Below are 1,256 nucleotides of genomic sequence, written 5' to 3'. Positions count from 1 at the left end.
AAAGAGTGTGGGAACATTTATTTAGGACCGAGGGCACGTCACTCACTTTGGCCAAAGGGATGTAACTGAACCCTTATGGAATTCTTAATCTCAGCTGGAGAAACTGAGGCTCAAGAAGTAGCAGGGCAGGGGCCAGAGTCCAGGGCCTGGCTGTCTGTCATCTTCAGGTGAATCGAGTGTCCAGGTGAAAGCCCCATAGCCCACTGACTCCCCTCCTTGTTTCCAGCACTCAGTGGGATTTTTCTCAGTCCTCAGGGGCTGTAGCTGGTTTGTTTTACTCCATTCTTGAGCGGGGACATTGAGGAAGGCTAGGGAGAAAACACACATTCTAAGGTGTCTCCTGAAGCCAGCCCTTCTTGGGCTGTCTTTCTGAGTCCGTTTTACCCCAAGCTGTTTTTTGCTTCCCTCTTCTGCCCCCTAGAGGCTGAGAATGGGGCAGCAGGCTCTGCTTTCCTGGACCAGGAAGAAAGCCCCCTCTCTCCCCATCCACCCTCCACCAAGAAGCTAAAATTGCCTCCACAGCGACCTGAGGGACACCTGGGACTCAGTTAGGTGATTGAGAGCAGAGGTCTCCAAGTGGGCGTAAAAGTTTATAAATTACAAATATATTACCAGCAGTATAAAGCATATATAAAAACTAAAATAAATTTAAAGGAGGACATAAAGATTAAATAAACACGGCTTTTAAATGTTTTTATTTTATTTACTAACAGTATAATAGACCTTTTGGCCTTCCTTTAAACATTCTTTATAACATATTTTTACAGCTAGCAATGCAACTGCATATGCTTTCTTAAATTTTTTGAAAAACATGGGTTAACACTCTGTGCTGTCATGATTCAGGAGTCTGGTTCTATGTAGAGTTATTTCCATACTTGATTTGGCTGTTAGAGCTGAAAGGAGCACTTTCCTTTGGATTTATACAAATATTTCTAAATCCAAATGAAAGAAGCACCTCATGGGCTGTGCTTTCTAAATACCAATATTCATATTTTAGTCCCATTCTCAAAATAGGGAACCATTTTTGGTGAAATCTGGCTAATCTACATTCATCTTTCTAGCTATCCATCACTAAGTCCAGCAAACAAGTCAGAAGATTAGTATTCATGTATTTTTAACAAATGGATTCAAAACCCCCTGAAAGTTTTCTTTTTGGAAGCTTTTTGAAATTGGTTGGAATCTTCCGTTTTCAAGTTCTTAAAGTGTGCAGGCTTGGAGAGCTTCTAAGGGAAACATACTTTCCTTGCTTTTTGGCA

Source organism: Lipotes vexillifer, unplaced genomic scaffold (genome assembly GCF_000442215.2).
Source record: "Lipotes vexillifer unplaced genomic scaffold, Lipotes_vexillifer_v1.1 scaffold426, whole genome shotgun sequence".
Lineage (NCBI taxonomy): Eukaryota > Metazoa > Chordata > Mammalia > Artiodactyla > Lipotidae > Lipotes > Lipotes vexillifer.
This window is presented reverse-complemented; position numbering follows the sequence as displayed.